At 34.0% G+C, this 26,692-nt stretch overlaps 2 protein-coding genes across 2 annotated transcripts in view; one reads left to right on the top strand and one right to left on the bottom strand.

Moving 5' to 3' along the window:
• The window catches only part of LOC107220378 (glutamate receptor ionotropic, kainate 2), a 45,122-nt gene extending 41,607 nt beyond the window's left edge, over nucleotides 1–3,515 (bottom strand). The window contains exon 1 of the mRNA XM_015658951.2: nucleotides 3,256–3,515. The gene's annotated coding sequence lies outside the window, so the exon portion shown is untranslated. The remainder of the gene's footprint in view (nucleotides 1–3,255) is intronic.
• Nucleotides 1–26,692, top strand: part of LOC107225915 (glutamate receptor ionotropic, kainate 2) — a 251,204-nt gene that overhangs the window by 2,153 nt on the left and 222,359 nt on the right. The window lies entirely within an intron of this gene.

The raw sequence follows: 26,692 nt of genomic DNA, 5'->3' as shown, positions 1-26,692 counted from the left end.
GTCAAGCGTGTCGAATTTTTCGAAATTTAAGGCTCGTTTTTCGGTACATTTCCAACGGTAGAAAAAAAAAAAAAATAGACAAGTCGGTCCGATGATTCCATCGGAAAGTTTAGAATCTGTTTTGCAACGACTCCGAATTTGAGACAACGCATCTGATAATTCAATTCGTTCGTTGAGAAAAATTTCATTAGTTACAGCAACTACAAAAAATTGAGTAAAACAGGTATCGTTGGAATAAATTGTTCGAACATTGTTGGAATAACGAAAAAACGAGGTACGCCTGAACATTTTGCGCCATCGTCGATCCTTTTTTGGTTATTGTGTGTGATAAAAAAAAAAAAAAAAAAAAAAATATAATTTCGTCACCCGATCGCTCACGGTTCGTGCAATTTCCCATTATTATAAAATATATGCGGGCATGTTATACGTTACATGTATCATATGTGTATACTATGTGGGTACGTAAGCGGGTTTATTATAACTATAATACATCACGGAAGCAATGACATGGAAGGAAGCCGTACAGCGACGTACCCTACGTAAGTATAATGTACAAGATCCCACGCGAAGTAGGTAAAGTTGAGTCAACCTCAATTTAGCACGTACACAATTTCCACCGAGCCAACTTCGCATTTTCTCCCCATTCGGTATATCGAAGAGGAATGAAGTTGCGGGTTGAAGGAGAAAGGAAAACCATATCGATCATAATTAATGATCGATGGCTAATGAGCTTAAGATAATCGATTCGTCGATTAATAGTGTGGAAAAAAAATAATCGAACACTACTCGATTGATTCGGTAAAAATTAATCGATTCATCGATTGTTTCGTTTTTATTTATTTATATTTTTGTTCAAACTGTGCATACGAAGCTAAAGTTTCGTGAATTTCAGTACGCAGTCTTGATGGCGGAAAAGCTTTTTCATAATTTATAGTTTGGTTAAAATAATTTTTATTCAATTTCGGATAAAAATATTCACCCATTTTCTTACTTGTTGTATTAAATAGATACCTGGTTTAGTAAGATGATGATAATAATTGATACTTTCGATTTTGAATCGAAGAAAAAATACGGCGATGGTGGTAAAAAATTGCGCAAACGTCGGGGAGCAATAAAATATAATCATCAAATGATCAATAAATTCCCAAAATCAAATTTTATAATTTTAGCTCTCGTCCGGGGTCGGAAAATTTTTATCTACAAGTTTTTACTGCGCAGTCGATTTATTCAACGAACTGTGATAAACTTTTGCCAAGGACGTCCGATCTTCTTGTGATTTCTAATTCTTAACCAGAAAAAAAAAGAGAGAGAGAGAAAAGAAGAGGAAAAATTAAGATTCTTAAAAGTTTAATTCTTTTTGTTCAAATTTCGTAACAGTAGTTGATTAATTTCACTGAATAATTATTGGGTTGATACTTAGGTTACGAAAAACTTTTGCCAATTTGCAATTCGGATAGTTGGTCTTAAATTTGTCAGAAATAAAAAAAAAAAAAAAAATGGTTTTAATTTTCTTTGCCTCCGTTATTCGGCATAACGCGATGCAAAATTATTTTCATTCTGAAAATCTATCGCATGGCTGTAATTTTCAATCACGTAACCTACTTAGTAAATTTTTACATTCTCACAGGTTTCAGCTGTGTTGTAAATGTGAAAAAATAATTATCGCCACTCGAGGTGACTGAATGTATATTATATTGAAGCTATACAATAAAATGCCGCGGCTATTGTCGAGTGATTATAATCTGGAAACTCTGGAAAGTCGCGTCGCGTTTCGCGGTAAGAAAGAAATTTAATTGCGTATAAAATGAGTAAGAAAAGTATGAAATAAGAAGAAAAATAACAGAGTTAACGGGCCGCAATTTAAAGAACACAATTTTTCATTCAAACGTGACGAATCAATTAATTCTCAGCGATGAAACTTACTACTGAAATAATTAAATATTTTCTTCGAACACGTTTCTTGTTAGTTTCCTTTTCTCAGTTTCGCTCCAAAATAAGTGAACAAATAAATATGCAATTTTTAATTATTCGCACGGCGAAAGCTCGAATTTCGGGAAAGCTCGCGGTTAGTTTATTGGGTCTGGAAAAATTCCTGGGACGCGTTTAAAAGAAAGGAAACGAATGAGAAAAACACGGCTTTCGACGCTCAGTCTGAACCGCATTTCGCCAACTTTTTCTTCGATACTTCGCCTGCCTATCTCATCAGCGATCCTTGATGGAGGGATAAAAAAAAAAAAGCCGCGGTTAAGGAAAGGGGGCGAAATTACGCGACGAGAGCACGCTAAATTACCACAGTGATGATGATGATGACAACGAGGGTGAAACCTACGAACGCTGTGCGAGTCGGCCAAAGTAAAAAAAAAAAAAAAAAAAAAGAAAAACGATAAAAACAAAAAAGAAAAAGAAAAAAAACAAGATCGAAGAGATAAAGTATAGATTATATATAGCTGTTGAAAAAGCTTCGGCGAAAGCGACGAAATTCTACTGCCCGAGTGATTTTGAAAAGTACATTTTTCAAAATTCTTTCAAAAATTTTTAAAAACTGCATTCTCTTTTCCAAACATTTCAAACATTCATTGTATGTATTTTTTGTAGCACTTTTAATTCTATTGATCAGATATAACATTCTTCGAACGGTCTGAAAATTCCTATTTTTCACTCTGAAAATTTCTAGACCGGTTTCGTTGTAAATTTGGTGAAGAAAAAGTTGATTGCGCCAAAGAAATAAACAAATATCGTCCGATAATGAAACCGTTCTAGAATTGTTCGCAGTGTAAAATATAAGTTTTGACAATCTTTCGGAAATTTTTAGACAGTTGGAACAATGTTTTAGGTGATTAAAAAAAATTGAAAGTGCTGAAAATAAATGAAATGGGAAAATTATTTCTGCCCGTCGTGGGCCTGGTTTTAAAAATGTTTGAAGTAAAAAAATACAGTCTTATAAAAAAAACGTCCTTCTCAATATCACTTCAAGTGTTTATAAATAACTGAGCGGTTGATAAAAAAAATCTGAAAAAATTCAACCCACTGTCTCAGAGTTGGGAAAATTGCGGAGAACTTTTTAAACGAAATCAGAAACGGAATTCCTCACATACATAGAAACAGCTTTGTATTAAAAGTAGAAAAAAAAAAAAAAAAAAAAATTGAAGAAAAAAGAAATCCTAGAGAACATTTATAATCAGAAATAAAAAAAAAAAAGAAAAAAAAAAAAAAATGAAATGTGGAAGAACGTCACCGTGGGATAAAAGTTCTCACCTCCTTGTAGAATTCCCTTAAGTGCTGAAAACCGGAAGTACGACGAGTGTATAAAACTATCACTGTTATTTAGAATCGAAAGGAAATTCGAACTACGGATAAAAGCGTTAACGATTATTTAGGCGAACGTATATAACGGCATGGAATTATTCGGTATAAACGTCTCGATTATACCCGCGGATGAAACGAGGGTATTTATTTTGGTTTTAGGCGACGCTGAGCGTCGCTATCCGAGCTTCGAACCGGACTGATCTAAATTTGGTACGCGACAGCCTGAATACTCTGAAATCTGCGAAGAGGCGAGACGGACGGAGAGAGGCGTAGAATCTTGAATACATATGCAGGAAGTACTGGAAAATTTGACCGGAACTATTAATTCCTGGCGTTGCAACATTTTCGGGTAAACAATAAGAGGCGATAATTTAATAATCATTCGAGTTACCGTACATGTTTAAATAAGGATGAAATGGATGACAAAGGTGAAGAAAAGAAAATTTTTGTTTCGAGTTTCTCGTATTCAAGTAAATCAAATTTTGATAACATACATCGAATGATAAACAAAATCTTCACTTGTTACTTGTAAAGTTTTCTCTTGTTTTTTTTTTTTTTTGCGTTGATTAATATTTAAATAAAAGTGATTCAAACGCAGAACCGAAGTTTGTTTAGTTTTTATTTACAACAAACGTTTGAGAAAATACGTTAATTTTTTCCTAAAATCGGAAATATCCCACTGGCTTCTACAAAAACACAATTCAAACAACATGCGAATGCTTTGAAAATTTAATCTGCACTCGTCTAATTTGACGTTATGAAACTATCTAATTATTGAACAGAATCCAAAAACGAAAAACGAAACGATAAAATTCGTCGAAAACAAAATTCAAAACAAGATAAAATCTCGGAATAATGATTTCCGAAAAAATGAAAACAATTACCACAGCTTAAACAATTTTAATATTTTCGAACGAAAATTCATCTTTCCCGAATTGTTCTCAGAATTAAAATAAGTTTCAAATTTCCGTAAAAATTTTAGCAAAGTATTATTTGCCTTGTATTTATATTGAAAATTCAAGTTTTACCATAATTACAATACAAAATCTCCTCGCAAATTTTTACAGTCAAGATTTTTAGCGAACGATTGTTTTTTTTTCTTTTATCTTTCTAAAATTTCCCCTCAGTTTTATTACGATCAAAATTTGCCGAGTAATTAAGTATACATCCGACAATTTTTTTCATCCGAGGTTCGCAACGATTAAGTCGGGTTAAATACACCCTCGGTAAAATGATTCTTCGTGGCTCATTAAGCTTGCGACTTTGCAGAAATGTATAGATATACATGTATTTATATATATATATATATATATATATATATATATATATATACACATGTATATATAGAATATTCGGGGTATAATATGGCCGTATAATATTCATACGCGGTGTTTTACGCCGATTAAAACAGTTTTCAAGCCAATCGTTTATATAATACAAGTATATTCAGTTGCTTATAACAATTGTTCAAACTTTGCTTCAGGCTCGTTCGTTATAATAGATGGCCTGCAAGAAACTTTCCGAGTTTGTCTACACGTACACACATATATGTATATGCGTACGTATATATACAGGGCATTCCACGCCAATTCGACCTGAGTTTTTACCCTTGACCTCTCAGATTCGGCACGCCATTTTTCCTACGATGGTTCTCACTTTGAAATGTACTCTGTTTTTTTTTTTTTTTTTTTCCCCATCATTTTGCGACTCAATTTGAATTTTTAACAATTTTTAGAAACGATTTCATCGTCCAACCAAAATTCAAAAATTAAAATTTAGAAAAATCCTGCGTCAGATATCAAAATTTTTAAGCTCAGACCCAGAGTGGGCCGATTTTCCATTTTTACTGTTTTCAAGCTTTTTCCGTGAAGAAACGTTAAAAAAATTAGAAGCGAAAGTCATTTTACTACGGATGGTCGCTGATACATTTTTACACGTCACGTTGAATTTTTGAAAATTTTTTCAGACTTTTCGGAATCACTTTACCATTTGCAATTTTTTTTTTTATCAGCAAAATAAAGTAGAAGAGAAAGTGTCCCCTGCGAAACACGTGAATTTTTATTTTTAAATCCGGTGTGATATAAGAAAATATTTCAGCAGCCACTGATAGTAAAGTAACTCTCGCTTCAAATTTATGACATGTTTTTGCGGGTAAAAGTTTGTAAAACAGTAAGAAGGGAAAATCGGCCCATTCCGGGTCCTAAATTTGTATATCCGACGCAGGATTTTTCAGAATTTTTTTAAATTTTTAATTTTGGTCGCTCGATAAAATCGTTTCTAAAAATTGTAGAAAATAAAAAATTGAGTCGAAAAACAAGGAAAAAAAAAAAAAACAGAGTACCCTTCGAAGTGAGAACAATCATAGAAAAAATCACGCGCCAAATCTAAGAATTCAAGGGTAAAACCCCGGTCGAATTGGCGTGGAATGCTCCATATGTATGCACGCGTATAATGCCTGTAATATAAGCGAAATAGGCAGCGATTCGAATCCGAGGGATGGGCGCGGTATTCCAGCAACGCAGACGCGCAAAACCAATTTCGCTCTTCACTTTTTGCTATGCAATTTCACCTATTTTGGCAACATCTATGTACGTGTGTGAATTTTTTTTTTTTGTTAATCAAAGAATATTTCTTTTCATAATCGGATCTTTTAAACTTTATCACAAAGAAGGGATGAAATTCCGTCTACTCTGTTATACTGACATTGGAATGGTTCTTATTACGGTTGTTTTTGAATTTTTATACTCCCAAGGGCTTAAATGCTTTCAATTTGATTGAAAAAAAAACAAAAAAAAAAAAAAGAAAAATTGAAAATATATCTATTTTTGTATCGACTAAAGTCTTTCAAATTTTTTTTACAGTTGCATCGATCAATACCAGTAGAAAACAATTTTTAATTTTCGTTTGTTATATAATGAGGTTTTTGAATAATGCAATTGCTCTGTCCTAAATTTTTTAACCTACGAGAAATGTGGAATACGCTTTATAACACGTGTGTTTATTTCGTAGCTATAATTGACAGAATGATAATTTTTCATTATCGTTCGTATATTCGTTAACGACTTATAAAATTTCAAAGTGGAAAAAAAAATTTTTAATTGTGGAAAAAAAATCGTGATCACGTATTAAATTGCGAATTTTTCAACCTCGGCTCGTTCGATTTTTAAGTCAAACATACATCATGTAAAATGAAAATATCAATTTTTAATCAAATCACACAAATTCTAAACTCGAAAACAATTAAATAAATAAATAAATGAATCGCTAGAGGTTAATCAGCAGTAAAATAGTACAGGCTTAAACCTTGACTTGAGATTGACAGTTTTTTTTTTTGTCTCAAGGATGAAACCTTGAACAAGCAATCATTATGATTACCTGAATCTCTTACGAAGATTTGAAAAATCTCCCCCGGATATGAATTTTATTTTATTTTCGAACGCTGTATTGTTATGAAATTTTCTAAATTCACGTTCACTAATAAATTGTAGTTTCTTCTTCAACCTTTGAATGAAAGAAAAAAAAATTTCAATGGTATTTCGACCAAAATAATCGAAGATTGTCAAAAACATTATAAATCTTTGAAAGTCGCGGTTTTACACTTCGACTAAACCGAAGATTTCTAAAAAAAGTTAAAAAATTTATTCATATTAACAAAGTGTTTCGGGCCAGCGTCAAAGTGGCAAAAAAAAAAAAAAAAATCTACCGACAGAATCTGTGAACACCTGTCGAGAATGTTGGTGAAGTTGTAGATTTTACGCGAAACGACCGATTCGTGAGATATGAAATTGCGACGCGAAGAAACGAAGAGAAGTGGAAGAAAATTTTTATGCCCGGTAAAAAGAAAAACGTTATCCACCGTAGTATCGCGCTGGAACGTTTTCTTTTTGCTTCCATTGTTGAAAATAAAACGAAATACCGGACGAAGAGAGGGAATAGAGAGGGTAAAAGAAAAAAAAAAAAAAAAAAAAAAAAAAAAACGACGAAGAAGAAGAAGAATAAACAAAAATGAAATAAAATAAAATCCTCCAGCTGTATTATAGCGGTAAAGGAATCCCTGAATAACGCGTGTTTCCTCAAGCAATAACAACAATGCCATACCTACTTTGGGACAAGAATCGCATCAGATATTCACGGTATGTTGGAACTTGCGTGTATGTATGTATACATTTCATATATTCTATGGATAAAAATGTTATTTCAACGATAAAAAACAAAATAAAAAAAAAAAAAAAAAAAAAAAACCAGAGACTCTCGTTGGATTTCAGACGAATCGTGAAACTGTATGCGATATGCGAATTGCCTTGTAATATAATATAATAACGAGAGATTCAAATTTATTGACTCTATTTTTCAAAAAAACGATCACGGCGTGGATCTGGAAAATTTTCGTACGAACTTCTGCGTGAAAATTGACATTTTTTTTTTTAACGATTGTTGTCACCGGTTTGTTTTTTTTTTTTTTGTTGTTGTTCTTGCTTGACGCAATTTTAGGGTCGTTTTCCGGCGTTTGTTTTTTATTTTTAAATTCTTCCTACGCGACAAGAAGTAACAAAATCTTTGGGAATCTGTGAATTGTTTCAAATCAATAGAAAAAGAAACGAAAAAAAAAGAGAATAGAATAGAATGGTAGATTTTTCACTCGTCTAATCTCAATTGAATATAAGGAAAATTTGCGTACGAATTTCTGTATGACAATTGGCATTTTTTAATTATTGTTATTTGGTTTTTTGCGCTTGATGCAATTTTCGGGTAATTTCTTCGGTTGAAATGTTTGGAATTGAAACTAGAGTGCCTGAGAATTTTTTCAGAGTCTTAATAACGGTCAGTTTTCAAAATCACTTCGACTGTTTATGAATAATTGAGCGGATGAATGAAAAATCTGAAAAAATTCAGGGTGCCGTTTCAAAAGTTGGTACTATCGCAACAAAGAATATTAAATCAAATCAGAAATGATGAGGATCAGACGTTCGTTGGAATCGCATGGAATTCCCCATATATATATATTCGTCTGGCATTATTGGAACATTTTTCCAACAAGTACGCGGTAAATATTCTAAAAAAAAAAAAAAGAATAAAAATTCAAAAATCTGTACCAAAAATACAAATTCTTTGAGATTAAAAAAACTTGTATATTTATCTGTAATGCCATTTTCTACGCATTTTGAAACTCCTTTACAGAGGTATAAATGTGCATTATCGGAAATCGATTATCGGATTCACCTGCGCACGAATTGTTCATCCCATTAATAATCTGTTTGTTTAATAATTAGCCTTGGGCTCGTGCACGATGCGTTGTATGCATGAAACGCAATGCATAAACAGCGTGAAAATTTGATTTGTAATTGCGATTCATGTTTGCGAAGAGCGGAGGATCGAAGGTGAAACCCTCCGTTAATTATCTTTACATCAAAATTATCTTATATAATTATAATTATACGTCGTGCTTTCTCTTAGAAAGAAAGTGTCGATTGATTTTATTTCATTTTCATTTTGTTTTTTATTTTCTTTTACATGACGCGAATTTTCATAATTGATTAGGTACTAATAATTTATACTTGACGGAGATTTTTGAATGCTTAAATTCAGATCGAAAAAAAAAAAAATACAAGAATGCAAAAACTAGTCCCCCCCCCCCCCCCCCCTCATATCCAAAATACGTGTATTCAATTTGATTATTCGTCATCAACGAAAATTCCCCAGAGGCTGAAAATTCTAATATTCTAAGCAATTTCGCAATATGCCTGAAATAAATTTTTATCACAGATCTTTCCGTTTCCTCATTAATACAGGATCAATTTTTATACGAATGTATAATGAATATACGTCTCCGCAGCTGTATCGTCATCGATCAAGCTTACATAAATTTCCGTAATTCTCTGCAAGCTTGCTGGATTCTGTATCTCGAAACTGCGAAGGATTAGCAAAAGTAAAATACTGTAAATATATACGATGTGGCGAGACAATGAATGGAATAAATGAAAAAAAAAAAAAAAAAAAAGAATAAAACAAATATGTAAATAATAAAAAACCATCACATAAATTTGCATAGGAAGAATGGGAAAAGCGGCGAATCAAAAATGTTCTTTTTTTTTTTTTTAAACCCTGCAGGGTATTAAAAGGGTTTCAACTGATCCGAGCTTTCGAAACTTTCGCCTCGAGCCGTCCAGGCAAAGTTTGAAATATCGTTAGTCAAGCGCGTATTATATATATATATAGTTTGAATACAGGCCTTCCGATAATTAGAGATCGAGTGCATTGTGGGAAAAAAAGACGCGCGCTCTAGCAATACGTCAAACTTTCGAAACTATCGATATATTTATATGTACATACATGTATAAAATTTGATACTTATACGAAATGGACATGATGAAAATTAGTAACGAAATCTCAAAAACTATTCAAAACGCGATGTTAGTCGAATTAGAAGAATGGTCAACAGTTATCGGTGAGTCGAAGTCGAGTAGGGGTGAAATAAATTATTGTAAACTATTGAAAAGTCTCAGTTGTAAATAACGTGCTGAAATCGCCTGAAAATCGTCAAAGTATCGTTTTCAAAAGCGCAAGACGGATTTTGAGCGATCATGAAAATCAGCAAAACAATCTGCACGCGTAGCTGATAAATTATAACAATGGTTGAAAACTGTTCGATGTGATAGGAAGAAGAAAAAAAACAAAACGTTCAAGAGATCACAAAAGGATTTTTCATTTCCATCGGAATGATCGACGACGGTCAGATTGACACAGAATCACGGAAAAATGATGCAATTTTCGAGAAAAAAAAATAAACGAAAAAAGCAAAGCAGAAGAAAACCATACTGAGAGAAATTTTTAGTTCCGGTTACCGCTCGATCCTTAACTATTATTTTCATTTTTCACCACAATCGACAAAATTTAGTTCTTGGTAGAAAATGAAAATTTCGTTCATTACGACCAAATTATTTTCCAACTATACGTATAATACGCAATTATATATACGGTGATGTAAAAATCATACGTTTAAACACGAATGAAAAACGCCTGCTAATTTTCTAGCCGAGATAATCGTCCGCTTTTCGGAAAATTGAATTTTACCAAAGCCAGCGAATTGCAGATTTCCGAAGCCGGATGAGCGGTTCGTCGATTTCAAACTCTGATGACTAAATTATTCCATTAAAATTTAATCACACCGCGTTGATTCGAGGGTTATAGATAGCAAAGTATGCGGGGATAACGTGACCTGCATCCACCTTGCAATTTCGGTGTAAATAACGGCTGCGATACGGAGCTAAGTGAATAATTTACGGACACGAAGAGGAGAAGAAGAAAAAAATAAATAAATAAATAAAAAAAAAAAAGGAAGCGAATAGAAAATGAAAAGCTGATTATACACACATCTTGCCGAAGTAATAATTGCGTTTCACGTACTCGGAAAGTGGATGAAAAAATTGTAGAAAACTGAGACACGAGAAAGAAAATAAAAAAAAAAAAAAAAAACAGAAAAAATAAAAAGTAAAAAAAAAAATTCTTCAACGTCGATTCGAATGTAAATACGACGACGCAACCACGTCGAGACTCGGGAGTAGTAGCAAACTTTTCGACTTTTGCATCACTCAGTTTTTCTCTCTCCGCTGTTTTCTTTGTTTTTCAAAATTTTCTCCACTCACTTTTCCTCGTTGCGTATAAACTTATATTTATATACCTACTTTCATAATTACGAGTAAATAACATCGCGTCTAGCTTTATACCTGCATAGTTTGTGTTTAATTAATTAGCGAGAGAGTAAGTTGAAGAACTGAGGTAAGAGAGAGAGAGAGAGAGAGAGAGAGAGGAAAAAAAATAACAACAACAACAACGGAGAAGCTGACTGTTGCTGAAATTTTTATTCCACACTATAGCACGTTACAGTGCATATTTAAACGTACGTGAAAAAGTTAGTGACTTTCTTCTTCTTTTTTTCTTTTTTCTTTTGTGCGCAACGATGAGAAAAATTGTTATTACATGTACCGTCGATTCGAAAATACTCGTGCAGTGATGCGTTTTTTTTTTTTTTTTTTAAATATTTTTTTGTTTTTCTCGCATCAGACTCGTTAATCGAAACAACCTCGGCGGAAGTCTGAATATATTTTGCGGAAGTGGGATTTGCGTGTAAAACGGTATCCGTTCTCGGGGTAAGAGGACGGTGAAAAAAGAAAAAAAAAAAAAATCTTTCCTTTGGTTAAATTTAAAAAAGAAAAAAACCAAACGAAACGCCGTAAAAAATAAAATGGAACGAGAGACGAGAAAAAAAATAAAAAAAAAAAAAATAAACGAAATGGCGGAAGATGGCGGGTTTTCAAAAATTTTGACGCGTATAATTGTACTTGAAAGCTTGATATGGACGGTGATTTGATTTACCGTGGTTAAAAGCACCGCGTCCAATATATAAAAAGGATGTGTAAAAATTTCCCTCCCCGAATAGCGGAGCGGAGAGGAGATGAAAAAAAAAAAAGAAAGAAATAAATTAAAGTAAAAATGAAAAATAGAAACCGGCGAGGGAAAACTTTTTTCCAACAATCATGAGCGCAAAATTTTCTCACTCTCAACTGATTCCCGGAACTGTGTTCAAAAAAATTAATCTAACGAGAAGGCGGAGGGAAGAAAATATACGGAAAAAAAGAAGACGAATCAATTGTTCTCATTATACACGGAAAAATTGACGATTCGAAAAACTTTTCAGTTGTAAGAGCAGAAAGAAGAGTAAGAAGAAGAAAAAGTAAACGAATCCTGAAAATGTTTTGTGAACTTTTGCAACTTGGTATATAATTCCTCGTAGCCGATCGAAACAAGTATCTTTTTTTTTTTTTTTTCTTATCGTGCCACAGAAATTTTCTGGCGAGTTGTTATAATTGCAGCAATTACTGTTCCATGACTATATTATTATTACATGTTTGCATTTTTTCACAGTTTTATGAATATCAGCGACGATTAAAAAAAAAAAAAAAAAAAATAGAAAAGGACTGCAGATAATTCGTGACTCGGAAAATTGTTTCACACTAAGGTATCCGATTTGTAGTTTAAATTCATTCGCAATATCACATCCGTGCTATAAAAAATACTTGTAATTTACAAATTACAGGCTTCGTTTTTCAGCTCGTAAAATCATTTATCGGCGTGATACACGCACGTAGGTGATAATATAACGCATGTCGTTGTCGTTGTCGTTGTTGTTGTTCAAAATTTTTTATCGCCACCCTTTCCCCGTTCGTTTCTCCATCGCCACGGCAACGGCGAGGAAAGCTTTTTACGCGGTTTTTGGACGCATCGAAAACGATTAGGGGATGTTTTCCGTTAACGACGTTAGTTCGCATCCTTTGTAGCGACGAGCTTTACCCTGAAGCGGACTTGATAATGAGATAGAAATAATTTACAACTCATCTTCGACTAAGCTCTCTCCTGTTACGGTTAACGGGGTCCGGCGTGCAACGGCAATTAAGCTCGAGCCGCCTCCCTGATCCGGGCAAAAAGCTCTCCTCCTCCCCCTTCTCCTCGCCTTCGTTAATGAAACGGAAATCAAAACCTCAACTGCCGAACAAAACTTAGCGATGAGGGGTAGGAAATTTGAAAGGGTAAATTTTTTATCATCATCATCATTATTATTATTATTATTATTACTATTTCTTCTTCTTTTTTTAAATTATTTTATCAAGACGCTTTTTAGCCTTCCGAATTTCTCCTGTCACTCGTCGTTTTTTTTTTTTTTTTTGACCGCCTGCAGTTCAAGCGTGAGTAATCAAAGATCGATTAGCCTCAATCGATGTCCGACCTTTCGTATTCTCGCGTCGGTTTGTACAGTCCGATAGAAAAGCTTCGAAATAAATACAATGCTCGAATAAAGTATTTTGGAAAATATCTTCTACCGAAAGAAACAGAATTCAAGAGACCCGGAGTATTGAATTGAAAATTTGACGACCAACCAAAATTCATTTTAAATTTAATAAAAATTGAACTTCATATACTTGGATATATTTACGAGGAGAGAATTATTCGCTGAAATTCGTATTCCAGACTTATGGTTGTTCAGATTTTGAAGTCGCGATTTCACCGTCAATGTGTTTCAAATGGCTAAGTTTTGGGAACTCATGTCTCGACGTCCGACTATTCAATACCAACGGTAGTTTATTTTATTCGAAACTATGACAATCTAACTTTATTTGAAATTTGTTATTTTTTTTTTCTCGTTAGAAATAATTTATACAAAGCATTGTTATCGAAAATAATGTCAACCATTTTTCTAAGTGGCATGTTTGACGTTCTCCGCGATATTTCAAAAACGGCTCACAATCGAACAATTCACTTCAAATTTAAAGACCTGTATTCCTGGATATTTTATCCTCATTTTTATTACCTCGTTTTTTTTCAATGGTCGTCAATGCCACGGTTAAATATCGTATTTCAACTCGAAACAATTGGCATTTTGTTGCAGGAAGAATTTCGGATTGTGACAAAGAGGATAAACTATTCAAGAGTGCTGTCTGAAAAGAATAAAATGAATTTGTTGGAACTATTTTTGAAATGTCATACGGATCAAAAAAATATATTACGGCACGAAATGGTTGACGTTATTATCAATAACAATACTTTTCATCAATTGATTTAAATTTAACACCACATATATTTTTTTTTAAATAAAACAAACCTCGATCAAATCAAATTATTGATTGACTGTGTACAAATGCGAAAAATTTAAGGCTGAAAATGTTGTCTGCAATTTAATTAAAACTCCTTAATTTTCTAACTTGACTGTACACCCGATACATTCCTAATTGAGTTATGAACCAACTGCCGTTAAGGGGGTCAGCGTCGAGTGATGAGTAATTTAATTACGATCGGAAAACTAGCTCAAGACTTGGTGCGAAATATCTGTACATACTCTTAAAAATCTGAAAATCATTTCACGTCACAATTATATCAAGACTGCGAACCCTTCCAGCTCTTCTAAATCGAAATACAAATTTTAATCGTGATTCTGCGGAGAGACGGAGCCTCGTGGTTACTCAATAAAATATCTTTTGAAGTGTATCGATATCGCGACATGACGGAAAATTCAATAAAGAAACTTACATCACACAGGCGTGCTTTTGTCACGTTCCTGTTCGAAAAGCGAGAAACGAAAATCTAGACAGAGTGGAACGAAAGTAAGTCGAGGACGGAGAGTAGGATAAAAAAAAAAAAGAAAAATAGAACGGAAAAAGTAGAATCAATTTGGAGGTAAAAGGAAGAATTTCAACATCAAAAGTTTCTTCGTAAAACAATTGAAAGCCGTGTGCAATAAGATAAAAAAAAAAACATATGCTGCCAATTGCCGTAATAGTCGCGAACGTTCTTTGACAAATTGAAATACGAATTGATGTTTTTAAAAGAATCACGTCTCGCACTATGATGCAAATAGATCAGGGTTGTAAAATTTTTAATCAAATTGATAATTGAATTTTCTTATGAAATATTTATTCCACTAAAATAACTAATTCGATGATTAACGGAAATTTTTCTCATTAAAAAATTGAAATCAACGATAAATGGAAATGGAAATGCATTACTTATGATTCTGAAGTAGACCGATGCCTTTACTTCTTTCAAAAACGTATTTTCGCATGATATCTTTTCACCGGTAAAATAATGTTACACACACGTGTTTCTTTTACGTCAAGCTCGACCAATTTTGAAACAACACAGCTTGTGGCACTGACTCCGCCATTTACCGATGATAAATTACCTTGCAATTTCAGTTTCTCTCTAAACCACGAGAGATTTCATTCACAACACACCCGTATAATCTGGGTGCTCGGATATCCCACCGCTGTCACCAATAAACCGAAATACGAGAAGACGGGTGATAAAGCAGAGAGAAAATAAAGATCGATCCTCTCATCCTTCTTTCGTTCTGAAACAATTCTGACGTGAATTTATAATGACACCCGAAACGAGTGAATTTCGCTGTGTTAAAAAACAAAATATTTCCTCACTCTCTAAATATCGTTGAAAAAACTTCCTTCTTTCCTCACCGACTCGTCGATGATATTGAAAATTTTCGCTATCGTAAAATCGGCGAGTTGGTAAAATATCACTGGCAATCAAACGACATTTTCCTACATTCCCGTAATTCACGTCTATCCATCTATCTGAGGGTTGCTGCAACTTTCCCGCTCCCTCGTATTTTTTTTTCCCGCAAAAACTCAACTCCGGAAACCGAACTTGGTCATATAGTCTCGGCTATCTTGTCGCACGTCGAGGACCCGATGAACGGGAAAGAAGAACGAGGGTAGGTTCTATTTTTCCGAGATTTTCACCACCCCGATTTGCTTTCGTTACGTCGTAAATTTATCAGCAGAGAAAACGAATCGTATTCGGTTTTCAAACGTTAATTACAAACATCGATATGACAACAATTATTACCCGTTTTTCATATTGCTCATTTTAAATTTTAGATTTCACTTCGGTCGAACGGCTGTCGATTTCAATATCAAAAGGAATTTTACACGCACTGAAAGTCCAATTTTTGTGTACTCAAAGGGTTTGAAAAAATGTTTATATGGGATTCTTCAATTGTTTCAAACCACGAATTCCCTGTTTTTTTTATTTTTTTTATTTTTTTTTTCACAAACATTTACTCAGTCAAAATTATTTCCAGGGTTTCAATTTCACAGCTGTTTTTTTTTTTCCATTCTTTTAAAATTTTCAATCTTCCAGTTATTGTATTTGAATCTTTCGGTTGAAAATACGCGAAATCTATACTTCGGCAAGAATATTACCTGGACGAAGAACAAAAAGATTCTACGAATTCTTCTAGCGCGAGAAAAATCCGAGTACAACAGTAATCGTTCCGTACCCGCGTTTCGTCGTTGAATTATTTTCCACTCCTTTACGTAGCGTGATAAAAGTAGTTTCCTAACTAGTTTCTACAGAGTGGAAAATAATAATATTTTGCGAAACTGATTGATGAGGGCAGCCCCGGGGTAAATGGAGTAGCCGGAGGAGGGGGATGAAATAACGCAAGGCAAGCCGGGCGACGGCAAATGTGCGGAATAAGGGTGAAAGGAAGAGGGAGAGAGGAAAGAGTAGTCCCGAGGGTAGCAGAGCGCGTGGATTGAGTCTTCGATTTTTCAATTCCTATTTCACGTCATTTGATCGGTATTTTTCATTCCCTGTATCTTTTTCATTCACTTTTCCGCAGCGATCCTCACTCGCGTTTTTCCCGGCCGCACGCGTCGCCGGCACATAACGTTATTATAAAAGAAACGGCATCTTCGATATTGGATGTAATAAATCGCTGCCATGTTCAGCTAACGGGGTGGAACAGTCAACAACCCGGTCTCGCCTTATCCAAGTCCGATTCTTCTTCAGCCGTTCTTCTTCCCCCGCAGTTTCTCATCTTTATATACGCGGTGCCCTGTCCCCCATATCCCCGTAAGTGGGTACCACCGATTTATTTCTAACAGTTTGACACATCTTGCGTTGGGGCGTTTCTCTCTCCCTTAGAATATAGCCAAGGGTGGCCTGAGTTCGAGCTGCGGATTGCCCGTTCATAAGTTGTTTCAAATTTTCGATACAACTGTGATTTGTATTTCCCGCCTTACGTCTCGTTGCACGCAATTCGAGACGCCATCTGGCGGAGAAAAAGACGCGCGCCGCTTTCGAACGGTCGTATTTTAAACTCCAATACTCGTTTTTCATCGTGCCTCTGAACTCGCGACAAAATTCACAGAGGCAAATTAAGTATTGAAGAATTTTACAAGAGAATTTCTTTACTCTCACGTATTCGTTGTGTCAAAGAGAAACGATCAGCTGTATCTTTGTCGCCATCTTGAATTCGGTGGATATACCGGGTGAAAATAATTGCATAAAATCGATACGAAGTTCCAGAAAATTCATACAAAACCACGTGCCGGAAATTCAAAAAATTTTAAATTGTACAATTACAAAATATGGAATATCAATGAACTGAAATATCAAAATTTCGAAATTAGGTTAAATATTGAAAGTCAAAATTCTACGATTCTATATCTATGGTGATAAATATATATTTTGGTTTCTGTATTTCTACCCGAACTTCTAAATTTCTCTACACTTGTAAATTTAATAAAAAATAAAACAAATTCTTGTCTGAACTTCTGTATTTATGTATAATTTTAATAATATTTTGAAGATACTATAGTTTAGTGTTTCGTGATTAAAGAACATTTCTACTCTGTTTCCCTTTCCTGTATTTCGTCTTTAAGCATTCTGATATTCTACGAACTAGATTACCCTGCTTCTGTAAATTCGACATTGTGACATTTCTATCCTGTGAGAATTCTACTTTTTGACCTTCAACAATCTATGATGCCAAAATAAAGAATGACACGAGTCGAAAAAGAAGAAGATGTAAAAAAAAAAATAATAATAATAAAAAACGTCACGCCCGCGTCTCTGAGCGTACATAGCCAGCTTGATTAATTATTTACGAATCGCTCACAAGAGACGGCTGAATCCCAGCGGATAAGTCAACGAAGATAACGTGTCACCGGAGGGATGCCGCAAAACTTTTTACCGATCCCAATGTATAAAGTATAGACCACGCGATCCAAAGGTTAGAACAAATTTCAAAACGACACGTCTATCTTACGTATAATTCTACGGGAATTTTATTTGCTCCGCGTGGTAAATTAAAATTTCATGGAATATTGGGAATTTTTTTCATAGCGTGAAAAATTTGCGAGTTTCCTGAGGATGGAAAAACTCTTGGGACGCAATACGGTGAATCTTGCATGAAATTTTCACCGTATTTTTCATATATATATATAGAATAAATTTTTTTTTTTTCATCAAAAAATACTATAACTTTTTACCGTTTGAGATATTGTTACAATTGGGATATTGCTGGCGATGTAATTGCACTAACTTGCAAAATAAATTGTTTATGTTCTACATTTTTCGTTAAAGTTCGATTACGATTTTATATTAACGCTATACTGCATATTTCCGCTTTTCTTTCGACATTCACGGCCCGTAAGTATACGAATTTTTTAATCTAAAAAATAAACTCTGGGGTCTCTTTTTAGATAATTCAATGCCCTGCAAGAATATGCCTGGAAAAAATTTTCACCTCAAACAGTTCAATAGTTACAGTATTTTTGATGCAAAAAAATTTTTTGCGTTTTATTCAAATGGGAAATTTCAAATGGCCACCGACACCTTTTAAAATTGAGCAAAAATTTCTTCTATTATAAAATTATACGTATTTCACTGCGTTGATAAAGAAGCTTTTGTAAGTTATTTTATTAATTCATTTTTACAAATTTATCATCCAAAGTATTGTTCTGCAGAGACGAGGGAAAAAAAAAAAAAAAAAAAAAACAAAACGATCTTTTTCTCCACAAGAAGCTAGAATAATGTTAAAAATTGCAGAGATTAAAGTTACATCACGTTTCGCGGTTGGATAAGGTGAGAAAAAGTGATTCGATGTAAAGTAAAAAAAAAGGGGTGGGGGGAGCGGGAGACAATCGAAACACAGTAGCTGTTTTCGTGATTTTTTTTTTTATTTTTTTTTATTTTTTTTTACGATTATCATCGTCATCCCTTATCGGGAAACTGAGACACCACGGGGTCTCCGATGACGCAAACATCGGGAAGGTGAGAAATAACGAAGGATCGGTGGGGCGTAAGATCCGCGTGACGGTTGGAGGGAAAGTAGGAAGACAGCTGGCAAAGTGTAAAGTGATGCGCCGAGACCGGAGGGTGAAAATCTTGTTAGCACGATCCATCATTAACGCGAGATACTCGACGCGCCCTTGGTTTCAGGGGGATGAGAGAGAGCTGAGTTTCTGTTATCCGCTGCGTGGTTGTTAATTTGCGGCTGTCATGTTATTTATAAAGCCTCTTAAATAACTGCCCATGTTATATATATATATATATGGTAACCTTCTCGTTTCTAATATTCAATCAATTTTAATATAATATCTTGAACTTGAAAATTTTCACGCGACTTCGATTGCCAAGAGTGTAAATTTTGTTATTCATCCGGTCGATTATTCGTAAAATTATTACATTTAAGGATTTACTCGCTCTACATTCTCAACCGAAAGATAAAAATCGTACAAACATCAGTCGAAATAAAGATGATAAGAAGATTAAGATTTCAATAATAATAATAATTCCCAAAAGTTATCAATAAATTGTTTAAACGAAAGCTTTTAGGGAATGTTTTTTTGTTTTTACGTGTAATGAATTCGTTGTTTTTTCCTGGCATACGCGTGAATTTTATAAACAACTCTCTCGTTATTTTGAAATTTCCGTTTTCGAAAATTTTTAAAATCTGTATTCACGAAACCATTCGTTCAATGCCCCGGGAACTTTCTAAATGTAACGTAAACAACGTTTTTACAAAAACGTATCCAAAATTCACGATTTATCATCGATTTTTCAAAATCAAAAAATTTTCGAAGATGAAAATTTCAATGTAATGAACAAATTCTAGCAAAATTCACGCGCGTTCAGACGAATCAACGAATTCATTTCACACTATAAAAATAAGAAAACATTTTTCATAAATTTGTTAAATAACGTTTTGCTTAAACAATTTATTGATAACAATTTTGGGCGCTATTATTATTGAAATGTTGTTTTGTTTTTTTGCGATTCCCACCTTATCATAAAGTGTTCGATATCGTCGACGAGACTCAATTTTGGTTGAGAATGTATAGTCAATTTTATTTTTATTTTATTTTTCGACCACTTCGTCCCAAATTCTCATTTCACGCGAGTTTTCAGTTTTCAAAAAGTCACGACAATCTTGTCACTCCGTAATCCTGCAGATTTAAAATTATGGAATTACAAAAAAAAAAAAACGTTACATAGCACGCGCAAAAAATGAATAAACAAATAAATAAATAAACAAAAAATAAAAAAATTAAAAAAAACAAAAAAACCAAAAATGAGAGCGGGGAAAAAAGATTGTCCAGTGTTCTTTAGGAGCATGTTGTTGTATCATTTTTTTTTCTCGTGTGTAATTGTTGTTCCTTTTTTTTTTTTGCCCAGTTTCATCACGTTGATGAAAATATTTTCACCGAATGCGTTGCAATGTGTTTGCTCAACTAAAAGCTGAGAAGGTGTGTTCAAATATTTGATATAATTAGCGTCCTCGTCGCGTTTGCTCAAATTCTTCGCCCTTTTGCGCGAGTGGAGAGGGGCGCGTATCTTTTCACGCCTTTGAAAAGATACATAAATGTATAACGAGTTACAATTATAACGACGGATAATAATTAATTCAAACCTGGATCGTTGTAAGTAACTCGTTTATTACGCTGCGCGTTATACGTGAAAGATTTTTGCTTCATTGAAACTCGTTCGATAAAGTATTACAAAATGAAAGCGACGAAAATTTATCAATTTTTCATATTTCGTGCGCGAAAAATTTTGAAACGGTAAAAAAATTACGTTATCTGCGCTAGTGTTTCGAATAATTTTCCCGTTATTTTATCGAAGCACAACGTATTTTTCCACATCGATTTTCAACGGTTAATGGAAAAGAGAAACGTTAAAATGTGAATCACAATTTTGTTTCAAGTTACATATCGAAATAACGATTAGGAATAAAAAAAAAAAAAAAAAGATCCTGTAATTCTTCTCAGTGGATAATTTTTCTTTTTATTCCACTTTGGTTTTCCGCTATTTTATTTCTCCCTCTCTGATAATTTTTCTCATTCTCCTTTTCCTGAATCACATCTATCTCTCTCTCCCCCAATTCTCCGTTTCAATGTTTTTTTCTCCCCCTATCAATTTCTTCACTTTTATACTCAAAGGAGTTTCGAGAATGGCACTTCAATCGCTGCTGGCGGTGGCAGATTGCGTAAATTCCTGAACGAGAAACTCTGAGGTTAGTTAATACATAGGCGAAAGAGGTGCCGTGCCACTTGACATACATGTACTTTAGATAAAAGGTCTTCGTTACTAACGAGATGAGAAAGAAAAAAAAAAAAGAATACTAAGAAAGTGGCAAAAAAAAAAAAAAAAAAAAAACAGGATTAAGAAGGGAGTAAAATAAATGGTGGATAAAAAGAGAAGAATATTTTATGGAACTGTTAGTCACCTGACACTCGTTTAAATAAAATATATTCCGTGCACATTGGTTACGCTTGCTTTTTTTTTTTCACCATTCATTCGAAAGTTTTTATAATTACATGGAACGGCGAAATATTCATCAGATAAATTTTTCGAATTACCGATACGACGTCGATATCTCGTTTTTCTCGTTCGTCTCTTGGAGTCAGCGTTTCTCGTCTCGCTTCCCTTTCCATTCGTCCCCATGAGTTAATGGATAATATAAGCTGCGTGGTAGCGTCGATAAATATGGAAAATTAATTAACAGTTACGGTAGACGTAGTTGAGTACAAATAGGAAGGAGGGGCGAAATTTGGTCTGTAAATTAGCATACACACACACACACACATATATATATATATATATATATATATATATATATACATATATATATATATACATATATATATACACACACGTGTATATCCATAAAATCAAATTCGGCGTTAAAACGTTTGAAACAGGAAATTGTGCACCTGTGTGCCAAAGTTTAATACCTCAGATAAATTACAGGCGTGGAACATTAATCGAGCGGGTTATTTCCTCCCACAGATTTCTGTAACGTAAAACGATTAAAGTTGGGCGGGAATCGGCATCTCGAATAATCCAGCTTCAGAGAATTGCATGCGCGGTTCGCCGGGAATACTATAACTTGCCACGTTTCCCGTGCGGTCGTAGGGCAGCTTCCCTTTCAAGTTTCTATTTCGAAGAATTCACGAAAGGTCGGAATATTTTCACGGAATTGGTTCGACGAAGCGCGGTTTTTAATTTTTATTCAAATTTATCCAAACCGTCCGAACTTTCGTGACTCTGGTGAAAATAATTGTTTATTGTATGATGTGACGGTGATTTTTTTCAAGGGCATACACCGACTACGATTACAAAGATTACACGAATTTTGAACAGATTACAATGATTACAAAGAGATTGAAAGAATCACGAAAATTCCAGACACAGCAAAGATTGCAAAGTTTGTCAAAAAAAAAAAAAAATGCAAAGATTCCACGAAGTGACACGAAATGTAAAGAGATTGGAATGATTACAAAGGAATTACAAGAATCACTGAGACTCGAGATAACGCCAAGATTACAAAGATTACCAAAAGACGGCAAAGATTATACGAAAATTACACGGATTGCAGAGAGTTTATAATGATCACAAAGAGATCATAAGAATCGCAAAGATTCCAGAGACAGCAAATATTACACGAAGATCACACGGGTTGCAAAGATATTACAAGGATTACAAAGGGATTGAAAGAATAACGAAGATTCGAGAGACAGAAAAAGATTACAAATTTTTCCAAAAAATTGTAAACGTTGCACGAAGGTAGATGAATTGTAAAGAGATTGCAATGATTACAAAGGGATTACAAGAATCACTCAGACTCCAGAGAAAGGTTGCAAAGATTACCAAAAGGCTGCAGGGATAATATGAAAATTCATATGAATTTTTAAGAGAATACAAAGATTACAAAAATATTACAAGAATCACTAAGATTCCAGAAAGCGCGAAAATTACAAAGATTGCGAAAAAACTGCAGAGATTACACGAAGATTACACGGATTGCAAAGAGATTAAAAATGACTAGAAAGAGATTACAAGGATCACAAAGATTTCAGAGTACAGAAATGATTACAAAGATTACAAAAAAAAGACTGCAAAGATGACGCGAGTATGACATGGATTGCAATGAGATTACAAGCAATGACAATTGATTATCATAGTGATCACAAGTATTCTAAAAATAACATGACCGGTACAACGAGAATCTAGGTATTAAAAACGATTACAAAGTATTACAAGAGATTAGATGAGATTAAATGACGTATGTAGACCAGGTTCACAAACAACGATTAAGCCCTTTACATTCCTTGTGATATATTTAGAAGGAGGACATATTCTCACACGCGTGTCAAGAAAGTCCGTGTCCATTCTCTCGGAAAAGCATACAAGAATCAGACGCAAGTATAGACGTAAGAAATACGGAAAAGAAAATAAGGAGAAATATTTGGTAAATAAAAATGTCATGATTACAGGACCCTGCTTTTCCGGAACAATGATTTGCACGGTTGGTTTAACTGCCCGGTAGAAATATATAACATAATGGCGAAAGAGAATCGAGGGCCGAAACTGCAGCCGCAGAAGGATCAGAGAAATGAAAAGAACAAGGAGGAATGGAGGAAGCCAGGATAACGTAAGGCTCGGGAGTCCTCTCGAAAAACCGAGATCCTTTTTTACGGGAAAATCTGCCGCACTGTGCGACGTGTAAACCTGCACCAATGCACACGGGGTTGTCCGAAAGAAAGCGAATAAAATTCTGCCCGCAGCTTCAATTCTTTTACCTTTGTTTCTGATTCCATTAAATTACCGTCAACGATTTTTTTTTTTCACATTTTTTTCTGCGTGCAACGACAGAATCATTTTTTCAGTATTTTTTGGGGGAAAAAAAACAATTTGAAGCTTTGGTTTTTTTTTCTTTGAAACTATTAAGTCTTGACCACCAAAGAAGAGTCATAGTCAGACTTTTTGGAAACGAGAATGAAAAATTTTGTTGCAGAAACTTCAAACCTTGGAAAGGTAAAAAAAAAATAAATAAATAAAATATAGCAAAGTTAAAAGAAATATCGAAATCAACAAAAATGTAGAAAATTGTGACGTTCACATTTCACATTTTGAAATGATTACTGAAGTTTCGAAACGCTGAAAGTGAAAAAAATATATGTAGAACACCATAACACAGAATAGTCAGAATAAATATAAAAACTAATCGAAAATTATCAAAATTATAATCATTTTACCCCTCGTTTTTTTCCATTTTATTTTTTTTTTTTGGCTCGTCACATTTCAGGAATCAGATTTTTGAGTTTTCAAAAATTCGTTATAAATTGTAACACCCCCATCTTGTGCTCACTCAATTTTTCGACCCTGACGCGCTTATTATAAATGGAGGAAATGTAGGAAAAACTGAGTAAAAAAAAAAAAAAAAAAACAACAACAATAAACAAATAAATAAAAAATCACGATATCGGAACAGAACTTTTTCAATTTTCGTTTTCGACAACCCCATAAATTGCGCACACGCAATATTCAGACGTATTGAACGCACCGTACCGAGTCGAAAAACATCTTGTTTATAGACAGAGTTTCGGGAACACCTTAAGACAACGTTAAAAGAATTAACAATGTCGTGGGGTTTGAGGGTTCGAGCCCATTGTTCATGGACAACGACATCGATCACTGTTCTTAGCTACCGGACGACAGACTTTCTATTTTATTCATTTTTTCTTACCCCCAGCAAGTTTGACGATAAATCAGAAGATCAGGTTCGTTGTCTTCCCGCCTCAAAAAATACTGGATTTAATTATTTGAAAAAAATAAAATAAAAGTAAATGGAAGAAAGTGAGTTGATACAAATTCGGGCACGTGATTTATGGGATTTGTATCGTCTAGGGGCAAAGAGAGTTGACGATAAGCTGTACGTACAAGAATCGGAGGAGTAAAAAAAAAAAAAAAAAAAGATGCAGCCGGTTCTGAGGGAGAAAATATTTTATTTATTCTTCCACCGCAAGAGGAGCGTATTTATTTATATGCTTTTATACTTTGTCGACAGAACTTCCAGGATATTCATCATTGTTTGTCAGGTTCCGAAGCAAATTGAGGAAAAAGAGACACATCCAGTAATTTTATACTCATTTTTCAATTTCACCATCTACGAAAAAATTTTTATGATATTTATTGTAAAGTGTTGATCGCAGATGAAAAAATATCACTCTTGTTTCCGGTGAGATTTTAAAACCGAGTCGCAAGCTTCGGCTTCGCTATAGGTCGATTTTAGATAGTTTTGGTTTTTTTATTTCAAGAAAAAAAGATGGCTTCTTGAAAGGTTTTTCTGAAAATTTTGGAAAACTGAATCAGGTCCTAATTGTTTTTGAAAACCTTTTTTAGGATTCATGGTCAAGAATTAATATCGCCAATCAGTGAAATCCGAGTCAAATATTTTGTTTCTCTCTGGTAGTTCGAAAAATTACAATTTGAAATGATGTGTGAATTACGTATATCGGCACATTTTGTATTATTCGTCCGAAATCTTTCAAATTCACTAAAAATCATTCTTAATCCTCCGTACCAAAGATGTTTCATTTTTTTTTTTTTAGCGAATCTGCTTATACGTCGAAAAAAAATCACCCCTTGTATTCAAATTTGAAGAGTAAATATAATTAACTTTATGATACATTCTTTGAATATTACATGGAAGCGAATGTCGGTCGAAACCAAACGGCTCGTATATTTGCATATACCGAGCAATGTTTACGTATATATCAAGTGAATATATTCACTCGTCGGTCTGTTTCAACAATCTTTCATTGCGAATTCAAACATAAATTAGATATGGATGACGAAAAAAAAGTAAAAAGAATAAAAAAAAAAAAAAAATTCACAGTGTGACCTGAAACTGCAATTTGAGCAGTGATAAAACCCGTTTCGAAAAAGAAAACCGTGCATTCGCAAATTGGCCGAGTCACAAAAAGTGGGATGATAAGAATAAGTTTGCGAAAGATTTCGGGATTTCTAAAGGTCTGAGTGAATTCCGTTCGTGAAATTTTGCGAGACTGGATGCGAAGTTGCAGAAATTTAGAAAAATAAGCCCGGCCGCTGTAAACGCACTGGAATTGTATAAATATTTTCGTCGGTCCCGATTGGCAAAGATAGAATTCCAGATTATTCGATGGATTCTGAGATTTCTCAAGTAAAAGTGCAGCCGTCTTGTCGCCTGAGCTTTGCGATTCGATCAAACAGACTATGCAACGTTTTGCATATACTGCAAGCTACAAGGAATGCGGAAAATCTTACAAGTTTATGCCGCCGTAAAAGAGCTGCGAAAAATCTGCACGATGAAATTCAATTTCGCAATTTCACCGGTAAACTTTCTTCTTCTTTTTCTCTCTGCTCGTTGAAAAATTTCTGCTCACCGTCAAATATTCCCGGGCAGGGAGAAAAAAAAAAAAAAGAACAACAAGGAAAAAAAAAAAAAAAGAACAACAAGGAAAAAAAAAACCAACCGCAGGTTTCAAGTTCAAGTAGAGAAAAAAGAAAAAGAATAATACCCAATTCGAATTTTAAACTGCTAATTCAGATTAGTGATCAACGATTTTAAGCCCCTCGGATACCATGTTATGTGAAATTATTTAGATTTTTTTTTTTTATTTTGAACCACTATGATGGATCTACGGTTAGAAATTTTGGAATTCTGAACTTGGATTCGTTATCGTTGACCCAAAAACTCACCGCC

The sequence above is a fragment of the Neodiprion lecontei genome, chromosome 7 (genome assembly GCF_021901455.1).
Source record: "Neodiprion lecontei isolate iyNeoLeco1 chromosome 7, iyNeoLeco1.1, whole genome shotgun sequence".
Lineage (NCBI taxonomy): Eukaryota > Metazoa > Arthropoda > Insecta > Hymenoptera > Diprionidae > Neodiprion > Neodiprion lecontei.
The sequence above is the reverse complement of the archived record's forward strand: the minus strand, read 5'-3'. Positions and strand labels throughout refer to the sequence as shown.